A 17440-nucleotide genomic window follows, 5' to 3' on the forward strand; every position below is an offset into this window, starting at 1 on the left:
GGCTTTCAAGTGAAGCCGAGGTGATTCATTTTCCGTGCCAGATCCCATTACGATACACCGCGTCTTATCCATTTGACCTTGAAAAGTTACATGACTTGATTACAGAGGTTTTTAAATTATTCATATCTGTGTACTCCAGGCTGGTCTGCGTTCTCAGCCAGGGTTGCTTGGGGTTCTTTGTTCTCATGGGGGAAAGGAGTCGTCCTGTCTCTCTTGCCCTGTTAATACCGCAGGAGCTCAAGTACCTCCGGGGTAAAGAGAGCAAACACAAGTCCTAAGTGGAGAGGAGCAGCCAAGCAATCACACTTGGCAGGATAATTTACTGGCTCTCCCTAGGGAGTGGGGCTGACAGCTGCGACAGGCACTGAGTGTCCTCTCTGCCCTACAAGCTCCTGAATACTGGATTAAACCTCCCCCTTTATGTTTGCCTGTCTGATGAGTGACATCCATCCATGTGTACTTTTGGTGTCTACCTACCACTTAGGTGTTTCCTGGCAACACCTGTTTGGTTTACACAAGACACTCTTCCTCCTTATTTTTTAGGTATTTTCTTAAAGATTTATTCATTTATTATATATAAGTACACTGTAGCTGTCTTCAGATACACCAGAAGAGGGTATCGGATCTCATTACAGATGGTTGTGAACCACCATGTGGTTGCTGGGATTTGAACTCAGAACTTCCAGCCCCACAAATGCTTTCCTCCTCCTCCTCCCCCTCCTCCTCCTCCTCCCCCTCCTCCTCCTCCTCCTTCTCCTCCTCCTCTCCCTCCTCTCCCTCCCCTTCCTCCTCTGCATATTTTTGAAATTTGCAACGCTCATAGCAAAATTGAGCAGAAGCTACAGAGAGTTCTGAAACACCTTCTGAAGGGATCCTTCATGCTCCTTGAAGCATTCTCTGGCCAGGAGACAGAGCTTAGGCAAGTCTTGGCTGCGTGCCTGCTCTCCTGGCCATAAGTCACTGGGAGGGACTCAGGGTCGGCCAAGAAGGCCAAAGGCTCTTGCAGAAAAGCTTAGAAGTGGCGGACAGACCTGCTCAGGGTCTTGATCATAGACGTGGTTTTATGTGTGTGCATGGAATGCCAAAATTGACTTTAAATTTCAAATTGGACAACTCTTTTTCTTTTTTTTTTTTTTTTTTTTTGGAGCTGGGGACCGAACCCAGGGCCTTGCGCTTCCTAGGCAAGCGCTCTACCGCTGAGCTAAATCCCCAACCCCGACAACTCTTTTTCAAATGCATTTTTTTGTTACTGTGTGTGCTCACCCACGTATGGAGAGTATATGTAGTGTGCACATGTGTGTGGTGAATGCCTACAGAGGGCAGAGGAGACTTTTTTAATCTCTTCCCCATCCTTTTTGGTTTTGGAGACAGGATTTCTTTGCGTAGCCTTAGGTATCCTGGAACTCACTCTGTAGACCAGGCTGGCTTCGAACTCACAGAGATCTGCCTGCTTCTGTCTCCCAAGAGTTGGGAGTAAGGGAATGTGCCACCACCACCACCTGTCTTTTTTTTTTTTAATATTGTGCACGTGCACATGGCACGCACTCTAAGGAGGTGGCACACTCCCATGTCATGTATAGAAGTCCAAGTATTAAGCATGAGAATCATGAGGAGAAAAGAAGTATTTTAGGGTTTACTTGAGGATGGCTAGCTGGCTCTCTCACCCTGAATCGGAATTTGAGAGAGCAGCCTCTGCTGGTCTCTTGAGATCTTTTGTATAAGACAGATAAGGTATTCACAGGGGGAGAGAGTCCTCTGTTACACATTGTAATTGTAGCAAGCTACAAGGGAAGGGAAGGAACAGACTACAGTTTAGTGTAAGCTGAAAAGCTTGTTTTAGTGTTTACATCAGACTAAGCAGGTGGAACTTATTTTTAACTACAAACAGAAACCGTAACTCGCCAGGACTAACACAGGACAAATAGGAATGTGTTCTCTAACTACAAACAGAGCCTTAACCTGCAAGGTGAATCGTTACTGCTTTTGTCTCCCATTAACTTGTAGGGCATATTGTTCCCAACTCAAGTTAGACAATCTTTTTTTTTGGTTCTTTTTTTCGGAGCTGGGGACCGAACCCAGGGCCTTGCGCTTCCTAGGCAAGCGCTCTACCACTGAGCTAAATCCCCAGCCCCGACAATCTTTTCTTAATGTATTAATTTTTTTAATTAAAATGAAATGTTTAAATTTTTCAGTGTTAAATGTCTTCGTTCTGTGATGTGCACACGTGTGTGTGTGTGTGTGTGTGTGGAGTATTTGCATGTGTGCACAGGTTTGCGGTAGACAGCTGTAGAGATTAAGGGTTAAAGTCAGGATGCCTTCTCAACCTCTTCTCCATCTTATTTCTCTTTTTTGGAAAAAGAAAATACTCTGCGTATGTATGCATGATCTGCTCTCTGGGGGGTCATTTCTTTCAATCTTTACGTGTGTTCTGAGAATTGAACCTAAGTTACCAGGCTTTTTTTTTTTTTTTTTTTTTTTTTTTGAGACAGGGTTTCTCCATGTAGCCCTGGCTATCCTGGAACTCACCAGGCTGGCCTTAAACTCACAAAGATCCACCTGCCTCTGCTTTTCAAGTGCTGGGATTAATCAATGGTATGTGTCATCATAGCCCACTAAATTGCCAGATTTTCAAGGCCAATACCTTTACCTGTGAGCCATCTCACAAGTAAGTATATTATTTTAGGTAGTGTCTCTCACTAAGCCTGGAGCTCACCATTTTTCCTAGAATAGTTGAGTAGGGAATCCCAGATCCCTTTGTCTCTGCCCCACAGCAGTGGGGTCACAGGTGTGTGCTAGCACGCCCCCATGTGTGCCAAACTCAAGGCCTCACACTTAGAAGGCACTTTGCCTATGAAGCCCGAGCCTGTGTATACTTCCAATGTGTACAGTTTAGGCAATTATAAAGTTCAGTAAAGTGACACACATCTTTAATCCCAGCACTCGGGAGGCAGAGGCGGGTGGATCTGAGTTTGAGGCCAGTCTGGTCTACAGAGTGAGTTCCAGGACAGCCAGGGCTACACGAAGAAACCCTGTCTCAAAACAACAAAAGACAAACAAGCAAAAGAAGAAGAAGGAGGAGGAGGAGGAGGAGGAGGAGGAGGAGGAGGAGGAGAAAGAAGAAAGAAGAAGAAGAAGAAGAAGAAGAAGAAGAAGAAGAAGAAGAAGAAGAAGAAGAAGAAGAAGAAGAAGAAGAAGAAGAAGAGGAGGAGGAGGAGGAGGAGGAGGAGGAGGAGGAGGAGGAGGAGGAGGAGGAGGAGTTTGGGAATGTTTATAGAAAGAAGACAGGCAGCCTCCAGAGGAGTGGCACATACCTGTAATCCCAGTACTTAGCACTGAGGCAGGAGGATCATGACCTTTAGGCCAGTCTAGGCAACATAGTAAGATCCTGTCTCAATAAAGGGAGAAGGAAGAAATGAAGGGGAGGGGACAGTGTTCCTGAAATATTCACAGGGTTCAATTCTGATCACAAGATCATGAAGGATTTTAATTTTCCTCTTTTGCTTTTTGACACTCTACATTTTTATCAAAGCACAGCTTGGCAAGGAAGTATATTCTGTAGTCCAAACTACTCAGGAAGCTGAGGCAGGGGGATTATTTGAACCCAGGAGTTTGAAGCTAGTTTGGGCTGCGTCATAAGACATTAGCTTTTAAAACAACATCAACAACAAAAACAAAAACTGAACCACGTTCAACTTTTGTAATTAGAAATACGAAAGCATTAATTTGAAAACAAAAGCAATTGTGTAAGTTCAGAGATTTTTTTGTAATCAGCAACGGTGGCCATTAAAGGGCTTGCGTGTGGGCTGCTGTGTGTGACAGAACTGTGATAAGAAGTCTTGGGCTTGATAGTTTCCACCTTAGCTGCCACCCACTGCTACTCGGCCTTAAGTGGTCTGGGCCTCAGTTTCTGAAACTATAATTCAGAGATAAGGGGACTGAATTAGAATGAGTGGCTCCAGATGTCTCAGCAGTCCCCTGTCACAGCAAAGGCCGGGGAGTTACAGCCGCTTCACACACTGTCTTAGCTTCAAGGCACTAAAGAGAATACAAGAAAAGCTTTGCTTAGTGTGTGTGAGTGTGTGAGTGTGTGAGTGTGTGAGTGTGTGAGTGTGTGAGTGTGTGAGTGTGTGTGTGTGTGAGTGTGTGTGTGTGGTGTGTGTGATGCGTGTGTGGTGTGTGGTGTGTGTGTGGTATGTGTGTATGTGTGTGGTGTGTGTGTGTGGTGTGTGTGTGATGTGTGTGGTGTGTGTGGTATGTGTGGTATGTGTGTGTGGTGCGTGTGTGGTGCGTGTGTGGTGCGTGTGTGGTGCGTGTGTGGTGTGTGTGGTGTGTGTGTATGTGTGTGGTGTGTGTGGTGTGTGCGTGTGTGCGCACGCACTTTTTAAGGCAGTAAAAAGAGAGTGGACTAATCTATGAAATACAGTTCCTGGAACTGAACGTTGTTTGAGGTTTCTCTTAATGGGTATCAGACGTCTCCTCTCACCCCCAGCCAACCACAAGCACAGCTGCTGTGCCCTGGTGGACCCACAGTCGAGCAACCCTCCTTCTCTCCCTGATCTTCATCCTCTGCCGCATATTTATTACTCTGTTTACCCCTCCTGCGGCTGCTTGGCTGGGCCAGAGTGCTGACTTCACTGTTTCCTTTTCATGCTCAACATCCTCCTCTTGTCCCCCACACCCATCTTCAGCTCGGCCTCATCTTGGTCAGGGTGGTCCTGACTGCCTTCCTTCACCCGTCTGTTTTAAGTGTGCAAATGTAGTACACAGTGAGCGTAGCTCTTGCTCAGTACCTGTTTGTTAGTTCTCTCCCTGGGGAGGTGGCTTTGGGGAGGGTAGCCTAGGCTGGCCTCTAACTTCCTATGTAGCTGAATCTGGTCTTGAACTCCTGATTCCTGCTGCTTCCCCGATTTCCCCGTGCTATGATGACAGGCCTATGCCACCACCACTGACCCTTGTTAGTTCTCTTTGAACCAGTGTTCACCTCTCAGGCTCAGCCTGGAAGCTGCTATTAAACTTTAAGGGTGACCTCTGGAAGGGCAGAGGAGCGGATCAGTAGCAAAGCACTCTAAAAGTACGGAAGACACCCCTAAGTGATTCTAAAGAGGCCTTGAAGAAAGATCTAGAAGGCTAGCTGCTCCAGCAGGGAAAAGATGCTGGTTCTCCACAATTCATGGTGTAGGGCTTGTGTGAAGACTGTGTGATAGGCCTCTCCTGCTCACTCCTTCCCTCTGACTCAAATCCTTACCGATCAGCAGACTAGGTGTCAGCACTGCCTGGGAGACCTACGTAGGACAGAGTTTAGTTCTCTTGCCTGTCTTTCTGCTTCTTTCTGGTTCCCTTTCGCCATGCCCCTGCCCCAACCCCAGTCTTCTATCTGCCCCACAATAGGCACCGGTCACCCAGCCAGAGGTCAGCAAGCAAAAGCTGCAAACGTTTTCAGTTAGAGGTCGGGCCTAAGTCTCTGTACAGCTCACCTCACAGAGGAGGGCTGAACCGCTGGGCCAGGGACTGGCCGCTGGTTGGCAGACCCATTGACCCGTCTGGGTCACTGCCAGCAGTGAAGACAGTGACTTTAGGCAGCTCCTCATCTCGGGGTCCCTATAATGTTCTGTGAGATCTAACGCCTGCCCTCTGGGGCTGCTATGAGCAGTGGGAGGGAGCACAGCCTCCCATAGTCACTGTAGTTTCTGTTGCGGATCTTATACCAGGACGTCACGTGCACAGCCATCTCCCTGGGCAAATCAACTTGAAATCATCTCACTTTGTAGGAAATAATGACCGTGTTTAAGAGCATAGTCCATGTGCAACCTGATAAGCTTAGGCAGCCTCTCTTGCCACCTTTAAGTAATTCATCCAAAGCAAACCTGCGTCCTGGGCTGGGGCAATGACTCAGCTGGTTAAGTGCTTGCTATATGGACATGAGGGCCTGAGCTTGGAAAAGCTGGGTACAGTGGTGTGTATCTACAGCCTAGTACTGGGGGAGGGCAGAGGCAGGTTCCATGAGACCTGCTAGTCAGCTAAGCTTAGTGAGACCCTGTCTCAAAAATAAATAATAGGGCTGGAGAGATGGCTCAGTGGTTAAGAGCACTGACTGCTCTTCCAGAGGTTCTAAGTTCAAATCCCAGCAACCACATGGTGGCTCACAACCATCTGTAATGAGATTTGATGCCCTCTTCTGTTATGTCTGAAGATAGCTACAATGTATATAAGAAATAAATAAACCTTTAAAAAACATTTAAAAATAATAAATAAATAGATAAATAAAAAACACAAAATACTCACACACCACACAAACAACACACACGCATAATACACAAAGCACAACACACACAGGCACACAGGCACACAGGCACACAGGCACACACACACACACACACACACACACACCACAACACAAACATAATCTAAAAAAGATCCAAATCCTTCACTTCAAGGTAAGGTCAAGCTTCGTTTGAACTATCAACATTCATTTTTAACATTTACTCTGATAAACACTCAACAAGGAACTATGAGGTCCCCGGGGAAGGAAGGACCTGCTGGGCTGTCCCAGTGTGCTTTGAAAGGCCCTCATGAGCTGCTTGACTTTGTGCTAAAGCTGCTGGCCCTGAAAGAGGAGGTCGTGGGGATGTCACAAGCCATCCCGGAGATCCAGGATCGGGGCAACTGCACCCTTAGAACCTCACAGATTGGAGGACGACAGTCCAATGTGAAGTGCAACTTTAACCTGTCCTAGGGGGGTAGGATGTCACTTCTAGGTGGCACACATCTGCCAGTCTACTCCTGAGAATTACCTCCCTGCTCAGTGTGCAGAGGCAGGACTGGCTCTGTCCGCACGCGGTTCTCTGTTCTGAAGAATGTTTGAGGCTACGGGATTGGGACAGGAGTTTTACCTCTTCAAAACCAGATTAAGAGATACATTGAGGGGGCTGGGGATTTAGCTCAGTGGTAGAGCGCTTACCTAGGAAGCGCAAGGCCCTGGGTTCGGTCCCCAGCTCCGGGGGGGGGGGGGGGGGGATACATTGAGGCCCACATGTAACAATCCCAACTGTGTGCCCTTCACTGTCGAGCACAGGGCACACTTGTTTGCCCACAGTCACCTAGGATAAAGGCAGGCTGGGGTGTAACTGGTCACTGAGGAGACTAAGACTGGAGGGAGGAGCAGCGTCAGGTACTTACAGGTCAGGTCCCCACAGCTTACTGTATTGCATTCTCACAGCAGGTAGGAAAGTTAGGAAAGCCAAGAAGCCAGGCATAGCGGCTGACATTTGCAATGCCCAACCTGTGTCGGGGGCTGAGACACCAGGATTTCTGTCAGTTCTAGGCCTTCTAGAATGAAACTGTGTCCCCAAAACAAATAAACAAACAAACAAATATCAAGAAATCAAGAAGGCTACCTGATATAATTTGAATATTCTTTTTTTTCCTTCTGGGTTGTTTGTTTGTTTGTTTGTTTGTTTTTGAGACAAGAGTTTCTTCTCTGTGTAATAACCCTGGCTGTCCTAGACTCTCTCTGTAGACCAGGCTGGCCTCTAACCCACAGAGATCTACCTGCCTCTGCCTCCTGAGTGCTGGAATTAAGGGTGTGCTCCACAATGCCCGATGATGATTTGAATTTTCTAAAGGCGGAGGCAAGGCCCAACTTTCAATTTTCATGTATTCCACGATGCAGTCAGAGCAAATGTGCCAGGACAGCCAGGGCTACAGAGAGAAACCCTGTCTCAAAACAAACAACGACAACAAAATAAAAAAAAAAAAAAAAAAAAAAAAAAAGAAAAAAAAAAGAAAGAAAGAAAAAGAAAAAAGAAAAGAAAGATTTATATTTATCTTGACTGTGTGACTGACAAACTAAAGTCGGATGGAAAAATGGACAAATTTTTTTTTCTGCTTTAGGAATTAAGGAAATATAAGGGGGCAGAAGTGAGGTGAAGGCTGAGGGAAAGGGGTGAACTCGGGTTGACCAGGTAGGAAACAGCAGCAGGTGACTGGGGGCGGCTCAGAGAGAGGGGACAGGAGACAACAATGTGGTTTATGTCCTATCTGCTGAGGTCGCTTCACCTAAGAACCAGAGTTACAACCCTGCACTGAAAGATCACAGAAGGTTCTGGAGCTGCAGGCGTCTGAGGAGAAGGGCATGGGGGCTAGGCAGGACGGAGACCAGAGAACAAAGAGAATCAATTCTGCGGGCGAATTTTCCTCAGGGGAGGAGCAGGTTTCCCACGAAATCCGAAATGAGTTTAAACTCCTGCTATCACAGTTAAGGCGGTGCGGACAGGGATGGGGATTCAGATGCAGCCGTGATTGGCAGCTGGATGCAGCCGTGATTGGCAGCCGGAAGTCCCTGCACCTCAGCCCTAGGGAGAGCCTGGCCCATCTCACTCTGAGGCGGAGGGAGCCGTCCTACCCCAAGCCAGTGCTCCACTGAAGAGCCAGCCTCCCTGCTCCAATCTCCTTGTGACACAGGCCATCATTGTCGCCCACCCAGGGAGCTGTGGGGGGCCTGAGTCACACATGTCGCTGTGTCCTGCCATTATACAGTGCCAGTTTGGTCCCTCCTTTCCCTATTGAAGCTTCAGAGCTAGAATGGCTGTCCAGGCAACCGCTCTGCCTGAAGTCTCCTCTTTGTTCCTGAGGTTGCAGCTGACGGTGTAGGCGGCTTTTCATGATTCAGATCCAGGCAGAGAAAAGAGGCGTAATTCTAATTTGAGATCAGAGCCCACAGCTGAGGGGAGGAGGGGTGGGGGCTGCTTCCTCCCGGGGCCCAGGCTGGGTTGAGGGCTTGGGTGGCTGGGTCTGCACAGGGGTGGGCAGCAACAGCTGTGCCAACGGAACTGCCCATAAGCATCTGGTCCTGATTATTCTCAGGTAATATCTGAGCTGGAACGTGCCAGAGCTAGTTCTGTGCATGAAAGGAGAAAATTTCTCATAGTCACCCAGCAAAGCAGAGAGAAAGCGAGAATCAATCCCCTTACGGAGGAGACTCCTACTCAATCCCCATATTTGATCAATTTGCTTCCAGTCTTTTAAATGACTTTATTTACTTATTGAATGTACATTCGTGCTGTTCCTGGTTGTGTGTGAGAGGGTGTCAGAGCCCCTGGAACTGGAGTTACAAACACTTGTGAGCTGCCACGTGGATGCTGGGAATTGAACTCAGGTCCTCTGGAAAAGCAACCAGTGCTCTTAACTGCTGAGCCATCTCTCCAGCCCCTCCAGTCTTTTGAAAAATAATAAACATGTTGATTTTTCTTTACTTAAAAGATTTTTTATGTATATGACTATCTCTGTGTGTGTGTGTGTGTGTGTGTGTGTGTGTGTGTGTGTGTGTGCACAACAGGCGTGCCTGGTTCCTGCAGAGATCAGAAGAGACCATCTGACCTCTGGAAAGGGAATTACAGATGGTTATGAGCCAGCATATGGGTGCTAGGAACCAAACCCAGGTCCCCTGCAAGAGCAGCCAGAGCTCTTAACCACTGAGCCGTGTCTCCAGCCCAAGGGTAGACTTTTGTCCCCCATTTTTTTTCTTTTCTTTTTTTTGGAGCTGAGGACCAAACCCAGGGCCTTGCGCTTGCTAGGCGAGAGCTCTACCACTGAGCTAAATCCCCAACCCCTAAATATCTCTTCCTGAGGGGACACTGTACCTCTCTCGTTATTGTTTAGTATGCGTGTGTGTGTGTGTGTGTGTGTGTGTGTGTGAGAGAGAGAGAGTGTGTGTGTTTGGGTGTGTATGAGTGTGAGCGTGTCCTGTGACTGCATGGTATGTATGTGATGTGTCTATGTAGAATGTTTGTGTGAGTTCGTGTGGGTCTGTGTGGTGTGTAAGTAAGTATGTTTGTTTGTGTGTGTGCGTCTGTGTGATTTGTATGCGTGTGCTGTATATATGAATGTGTGTCTGTGTGGTGTGTCCTTGTAGTACATTTGTGTATGTATGATTGTGTGTGTTTGTGTGATGTGTGTGTGAGTGTGTGTGTATGTGTGATTTTTGTGTGTGTGTGTTTGTGTGGTGTGTGTGTGTGAGTGTGTGTGATTTGTGTGGGTGTGTTTGCGTAGTGGGTGTATGGTATTTGTGTGAGTGTGTCTGTGTGCGTGTATGTCTGTGTGTGTCTGTGTGCGTATGCTCTATGTATGAATGTGTCTCTGTGAGTGTGTCTGTGTGTGTGTGTGGCATGTGTATGTGCTTTCTGCCTCAGTGCTGCCACTCCATGCTAACTGCCTGAACGCTTCTGGGAGCTTCTTTCCTCCTCTACCTCATGGCAGGAAGGACTGCTGGGATTAGAGATGTCCATCTCACATGGGGGTTTTGGTTGTCTTTTTTCAATGTGGCTTCCAGGAATAGAACCAAGGTTGTCAGGTTTGCTCAGCAAACACTTTTACCCATGGAGCCATCTCCCCCTTCCCAGCGTGGTTGTAGACGGCTTCCCCCTCCCCATGCATCTTTTCTCAGGACAACCTGTCCTTATCCTGTCCTTACCTCTGCCCCTAAAGCCAGGGACTTGAGGCAGGAAAGGCAAGTGAAGCTGCTGAAGGACTCCCCTTTCCCTCTTGGCCACAGCCAGCTCTGGGACACATTCTGGACTCTTCCTCACACTAATTACAGCTCCTCCTTCACAGAGGCTGTTCCTGAATCTGGGCTAGCCTTGGGCTTCTGCTCATCTTGTGCACCATCTCTACCAGGTTCATTCTGACACAGAAAACAAAAGCTCAAAGTCTGCCACAGAGGAGAATCCTCCAAGATAAAGACCAGTGAAGTGGTGTAGACCCCCAGGATGGGACTTCAGGGCTAACGGCCAGTAGTCAGGCACAGCACTGGAGCACTGAGTCAGAAGTCACTGTGGGTCTGACCCCTGGGATCAAGGGAAAGTCTTTCAATGGTCAGTCGTGCCATTACAGCTGGGGATCAAAGTGACTTCAAACCAAACAAACAAAATATGGGCTGGGATGAAGCTCGGTGGTGGTTCGTGCCTACGATACATATGGCCAAGGGTTTGATCTTCAGCACAGCAAGAGAAAACAAAAACAGACTAAAGAAGAAAAAGCAGGCTCCCGTAAGGTCTCAGGCCCCATGCGTACAGCAGCTGTGTGGGCAAACCTGGAAGGGTGCGGACCTTCCAACCAAGCTCCAAGAGTAGGTTCCTGAGACCCCAGTGAGCAGAAACAGGGTGTGGTGAAAAATCAAACGAATTGCTTCTTTAAAGCCACCTGAATGTTTTAGGAATGTCTGGATTTGGGCTTCTCTTTCCTGCAGCAGGATATTTAAAGAAAACAGACCTGAAAGGCTTCAGGTCCAGAGCAAAGAGCCTTCTGTGTGCCTCCTCCTGGTCTCTGCTTTGGAAAAGATTCCTTTCCTCTTTGCTCTGGATTGTACCCAAGGCAGCCAGAACCTGTTCTCTGAGTCAGGCCAACAGCCCAAGTCTCTGCGGAGAGTCAAAGTGAACTGGACACAGGCTGACCTCACAGCCTTACAAACTGTCTCACCCCAGGGGTCCTGCAGCAGGGGCTTTGGGGCTCCAGACCGTACTGCCAACTGGCAGCCAAGGGCTCACCCCTGCTCCCCAAGGGGGCCACTCCTGCCCCCCAAGACCAAGCCTAGCTCCTTCCCTTGGAAGATAACTTGGCTAAAGGAAAGGGAGCTGAAAAGGTTACCACAGAAAGGTTATATAGGCTTAGGGCCTAGGAGTTAATGAGGTGGCCTACCCACAACCTTGGCTATTTCCAAGTCATCTCAATCCGGAGTGTGCAGTGTGCAGAAGGGCAAAGGGGAGGACAGAGAGAGAGAGAGAGAGAGAGAGAGAGAGAGAGAGAGAGAGAGAGAGAGAGAGGAGAGAGAGAGGAGATAGGGACCCAGCCTAGTGGCTCAGATCTAGAATCCTATCTACTTGAAAGGCTTGAGACAGGAGGATTATAAATTCAAGGTCTGACTGGGCTAAGAGCAAGCCTCAAGGCTAGAACCTGTCTATAATGTCAATAAAAATGGAAGAAAGAACAGTACTTTTATATGGCATGTGTGAAACCGTGAGCTCAATGGGGTGGGGTGGGGTGGGGGTGGGTGGGAGGATCCTTCACAGGAGGAGGATACTAGGCTAAATAGACTAAGATTCTCCCACTGCCACCTGGGCAACCATCCCACCTTCATACTTGTCAGAGTCCACACCATGTAGAGACATCCAACAGTGAACTCAAGACCAGACGTCAGCCGGACTCTCCTGTTAGCAGGCGAGGAAGGGTGACTTTGAGAGGTTGGGACATGTTTAGGACACACTGTAGGAAGCAAAGAACCAGCTCCCACCCAACATCTCCAGAGACCCGCTCTCGCTGTCTGCACAGCATTGGCAAGGAAGGGGCCAGCAGGAGGGCATCTCTTTATGTTTCCCCAAGGCTTATGAAGGGAGATCTAGAAACTAGTGGGCTGGGGGAGTTCTCCATTGCTGCTGGGGGTGGCCGAGCTCTAGCACGACTCTGTTCAGGTAAAGGATCCTAATGGGCTGGCCATTGCAGCATTGAGATCAGACCAGAATCTTGTTCATTGAGCCAGAATCCTAGGTGTACGAGACGTGGTGGCACAAGTCTGAGTCCATCTGCTTGGGGGCTATAACAGGAGCCTCACAGGTTCAAGGCCTGGTTGGGCTTCAAACTGAGTTCATGACCAGCCTGAGTGACTCGATGAGACCTGGTCTCAATTTTTTAAATGGTGCCTTCGTGGTGGGTGCGTGCCTTGGATACATGAAAATCTGGGGTTGAGCTCTAACACTTAAAAGTTTAAGGAGGAATTCCAGGGCAGGAGTCCTGTTCCTGTAGGCCTGGGGACTGTCAGGTCTGATGTGTTTATAAAAATATAAAGAGAGGGGGGATGTGTTCTATGGAGGTGTGGTGAAGTATGGGGGAAGGGGGTGCCTGTGGATACATGCTGAGGCATCCCTTTCCCCTGAGGGACCGGCCACATGACCGAGTGTATAGTATAGAATAGAGTTTATTCAGGGGATGGGGAGGGAAATTTGGGGAGGGGGGGAGGAGAAGTAAGAGCGCGTGGAGAGAAGGTGGGAGGACGGAATGGGGGGAGGGGAGAGCAAGAGGAAGCAGGAGCAAGAGAGCAAAAGAGAACAAGAGAGTGAGGAGGGGGCAAGCGGCCCCTTTTATAGTGTCAGGTATACCTGGCTGTTGCCAGGTAACTGTGGGGCGGAGCATACTGGGCTGTTGCCAAGTAACTGTGGGTGGAGCTTAGACAGAAGGCTAACCAGGGCCACATCCACAGAGGTACTAGCAGTGCTTCTTGTGCTTGCTGGAGGATTAAACGAGCAAGCAGAGCATTTAACGCAACGCCTGGCCCACAGAACGGCAAAGTGACTGCAGCTACTGTTGTCGACCTTAGGATCCTGGTGCCAAGCCTCTACGTCTCTAGACCCTTCCTGTTTTACAGGCCAGGACCTGGCCGGGCTCCTCTGAAAGGGCACAAGGCAGACACCCGGAGACAGCCAAGGCTGGCCTTTCCTGAGCTGTGTGACGCCAAAAGAGGCCCTCCCTGGTTCCCTCATCCTCCGTTCCCTTCTCCCTGAGGAATAAGGGAAGGGGTTAGATAGATCGTAGGGTCCCCGCCCCCAACAGTTTGGAATCGCTCATTTCCATAGAAAAATAAAGCTGCCTCAGTCGGAAAGCAGTCAGCAATGGGTGCCTGGCTGGGCTGCAGAAGTCCCCCGGGCAGAAGCAGACAAAGACTCCCTGTACAAAGGCGGCCTCCAGCCCTCCTGCGCTGTACCCAGATCCTACGGCTTCCAGGAATCGCAATTAGGTGTTTTTTACTTGAAAGTCCTCCATTGACTTTGCGTTCCTGGAAGTTTTCATCCAGGAAAAGTCAGGGGAGGAGGGAGAGTCAAAGGGATGGAGAACGGGGAGGGCAGCGAGAAGAATGTGACAGGTAAGAGGGCGGAATGAAGAGGAAGGAAGAGGAAGGAAGAGGAAGGACGAGGGACTGGAGAGGTGAGAGGAGGTGAGGCTGAAGATGGAGGCCAGGACACAGAGAAACAGGAGCCAGGAACAACAAGTGGCTTTTGACTTCCTTCAGCCTGAGGCACCATGAACACAGAAGCTAAGCAGAAGCCGATTGCTTAACTGAAGTGCACAGCCATGGCCCTAAGGCCACGCTACTGCTCCTCAGGGGAGTCCCAGCTTTTATACCTAAATCTACACTCCAGTCCCTTTGGGTGATTGACATCCCAGGGGTTGACTTTCTGTAAAACAAGCTTCCCCTTGAAAAACCACCTTTCCCCCATCCCTGCTCAGCCCCAAAGGATCCAACTCTGAAAAGGGCCGAAGTGGACTCCAACATTACAGTTATGAAGCCCTAAGCAGGTCAAACAAAGCCCGCCTCATGCAGCCCTTGGGCCACTCTCAGTGATGCCCACCATTGATTGAAGCAGTCTCTGGCCAGTGCTGGAGTCTGGCTCTGCCTGCTCAATGCCTGTGACAATGTTGCGACTTGTGTCAGCTCATCTTGCTTCCTAGAGAAGCCGAGAGTCTTCACACTGAAGGAGGTGTCATGGGAAAGGGCCTGGCAGGTTTTGGCTCTCCCACTTAGCATTGCCAGGGGAAGTTACTGCTTTGTTGAAAGTTGTTTTTCTTGTCTCTAAAACTAGAATAGCAACTTAGCCGGCCGATGGAAAATAAAAGGAAACATTACGAGTGACTTAGTACAGGCTGCACAAGGCAGTGGGAACAGGGCTTCATCCCTGGGCTGCATCTGCTTGCTAAGCACTAAAGACACACAATCCCCAGATGGAGGTCTCCTAGGGGCCTGACACCGAGACCCAGGTGCCCATGAGGGTGACCAGCAAAGAACCTGTGCCCCATGAGATATGAGGAGCCTGGCTCTGACTGTCTCTGTAGTAGTCTCCTCTGCCCCATCATCCCTGCCTTGCCCCACCCTTAGCCACCACAGCCCCACCTTGGGTGGGGTGGTTAGGGCCGAGCAGGGCGGGTGAGCCAGAGGCAGTAGGGACCATTATCTGGTGTCCCAGGATGGAGAGGGCTTCAGCAGTCTCCTTATCGGCTCGCCAGCCCGGACCAAGGGCTGATGACATTCAATAGCTTATCTGGACCTGGGGCAAGAGAGCTGAGCTCTGCAGCTCCTGTGGAGGCTTCCCTGCTGGAGCAGCTGAGAGTAGGAACCAGCCAGGCTGCCATTTCAGCCATGAGGTTCTCTTGTCAGCCACTTCCTTCACTAGCCCCCAAACCCTGTCTGAGGCTGATGGTGGTAGGATGAAAGGTCTCAGCCTCATCTATGAAAGACAAAGCCTGTGACTCTGTGAGGTAAAGACTCCCTGAGGACTGCTGGCCTGAGCAAAGTGACTTCTGTCAAGCATACTAGTTGGCAGCAGGGCCAGTCAGTCACGGGAAACTTGTCCTACCCTATACGTCTCGACCTCCCAGAAGGCCATGTGGATGACCCTGGAGATAATTTTGGCTCAAGGAGCTAGCTGGCTGGGATCCTCCAGAGGGGCTCCAGCTACAGCTTGGCACATGGTCATTCTTGGCTTTGGCCCTTACTCTGAGGGTGGCAGGGCTTTCTGGGCATATGAAAGCAGGCCCCTTCCTGGGGCTCTGATAAGAGCTCTCACCTTATCTGTCAGCCAAAGACTGGGTGGGGTAAGTCTGAGAAGTGAAGGCAAGTTCTGCAAAAAGGAGGAGCAGGGACGGCAGAGAAGGTGGGAACAGAGCAACTGAAGCCCTTCCAGCCTGAGGTCTAGGGGAGGACAAAGGGCTATCAGAGAAGGGCCAGGCCCCTCCTAGCGCTGTAGAAATTCTCAATTGGAAAGAACAGAGAAACCTAGAATCTTTACCCCAGGGTCGAGTGACTGACTTTGAAGAAGTCAGGGCCTCTTGAGAATCGGAAGAAAATTACATCCCTGTCTTAAGGCCTCACTTAGAGTCAGGGAAGATAACGTGCTCCAGCCTTTGAAGGTCCCTTGCCTGAAGCCGTGTGAGTCCCCTGTAAATCTGGAGCTAGGAACCAATAAGTACAGTCCCAAGCCGGGTGGGGCTGAAGACAGCCACCCTCCCTAAAGCCCCCAGGGGCCCAGGTACCTCTCCCAAGCCAGGAAGTTGCAGGATTTAGTTCAAGCCTTGGCACAGGCTCCTGAACCCCTCTATTCCTCTGATCCAGGCCCAGGTTTCCTGGGAATCTCTCCTTTGGGAGAAGAGGAAGCCCCCTGACAGCCCCATTCTTGCCATTTTCCCGAAGTTGGGATGTTCCCTTCTGCACACACCGGAGATTCACATCTGGGCTCAAACATGCTATTCCTGCCCTTGCTGACAAGCAGTAATGCAGTTACTTTAGCCCTACAGTTAAATGTGCTCCCAAAATAACCAAGATGTGCTCCCCAGAATCATCTGAAGGGCCAAGCTGGGCTGTTTTATTTTGTTTGTTTGTTTGGGGGTGTTTGTTTGTTTGTTTGTTTGTTTGTTTGAGACAGGGTCTATATAACCCTGGCTGTTCTCAAACTCTCTGTAGATCAGACTGGCCTTGAACTTACGGAAGTCCTTCTTCCTCTGCCTCCTGAGTGCTGGAATTAAAGTCCTGAGACAGACACCTCACCAGGCCTGGGCTGACTTTTCCTACACCAATGAAATATATCCAAAACTCCCCCTAGAAAAGTTGAGCAAGGGTAAAACTGGAGAAAAGCCCCAAGCCCTCTCTAAAGAAGCTCCTGGTGTTGAAAAATGAGCTACCCAGTAACTCAGAGCACATAGATTTAACAGATTTGACCAGAAGGGGCCTGGGCCTCTAAGGACAAGTGAGTGGGGCTGGGGCCTGGAGGCTGGAGACAGGGTTGATAAGGAAATAAATCTGACTTGCGGCTTGGCTTTATTTTCTAAAGAGCTGGAGAGATGACTGTACTACACAAGGCCACACGCCGTGGCCACTAATAAGGCCAGAGATTAATGTGCTCCTCCAAGCACCTCCAGGAGCCTAACGACCCACAAGACCTTGGATCGTACCGGGGACAGGTTGGAGTATGGGAGTACATCAAAAATAGATACAGGCCTAGCATGAGGCTGATCACCCACCCCATCTTTATCCAGAGTGGCCGCTGGAATGGTACCCACACTATCCTGATGGCCTTCCAACTCAACAGGGTTCCTTGCCACAGTGCAAAGGGCCGAGCGCCTCTCGCGCGTTCCCCGGGCAGTGGGCGCCCTCTTCAGCCAGATAGAGGTACTGCAGGGCGGAGACCTTGTTCTTCCCCAGTGCAGACATGGCTGATGGTTTTTCCTCTCTCATCATCAGCCCTATCAGAAAGAATGCACTGAATACTGTCCGTCTATAGTAAGAGAGAACCTCGTGTCCCGCCCAAGGTCACGGAACCAGGCAATGATAAACCCTGAATCTGGATTTCCAGGAACCCTGGCTCACCCGTGCTTGGAGATCTTTGTCTTCTCGTTCCTTCCACAG

This window comes from Rattus norvegicus, chromosome 11, assembly GCF_021556685.1.
Source record: "Rattus norvegicus strain SHRSP/BbbUtx chromosome 11, alternate assembly SHRSP_T2T, whole genome shotgun sequence".
Classification (NCBI taxonomy): domain Eukaryota; kingdom Metazoa; phylum Chordata; class Mammalia; order Rodentia; family Muridae; genus Rattus; species Rattus norvegicus.